At 41.8% G+C, this 347-nt stretch overlaps 1 protein-coding gene across 1 annotated transcript in view; it reads right to left on the bottom strand.

The window, feature by feature from the left end:
* Positions 1 to 347, bottom strand: part of LOC107689154 (inhibitor of Bruton tyrosine kinase-like) — a 48,001-nt gene that overhangs the window by 24,670 nt on the left and 22,984 nt on the right. The window lies entirely within an intron of this gene.

The raw sequence follows: 347 nt of genomic DNA, 5'->3' as shown, positions 1-347 counted from the left end.
GTCAATGGTCCATTTGAGAGATAGGTGGCGGTAATGCACTTATAAGTCTGTGATCCACCGTAAAGCAAGAAGAAGAAGAAGACACGTCACACACCGGCTGTCGAGGACGTGCTCAGGACAGTTCAGACATTGTGGTGAATCAGAGGTAAAAAAAACGATATAAATACTGTTCAGTTTCTTGCACAGACCGGTCGTTTCATGTCTTTACACATCAATGTATCGTCACGAGCCGCAGGGTTTAATTTGGTTTTGTTTGTGTATGTTTTTTTTAACTCTCAAAGCCATGATTCCCATTCACCTCCATTATAAGACTGACAGACTGCAACGGTTTGTGTTAAAAATCTTCG

The sequence above is a fragment of the Sinocyclocheilus anshuiensis genome, unplaced genomic scaffold, assembly GCF_001515605.1.
Source record: "Sinocyclocheilus anshuiensis isolate Anshui unplaced genomic scaffold, SAMN03320099.WGS_v1.1 scaffold737, whole genome shotgun sequence".
Taxonomy (NCBI): Eukaryota; Metazoa; Chordata; class Actinopteri; order Cypriniformes; family Cyprinidae; genus Sinocyclocheilus; species Sinocyclocheilus anshuiensis.
Note: the sequence above shows the minus strand (reverse complement) of the source record. Positions and strands in the feature narration are given on the sequence as shown.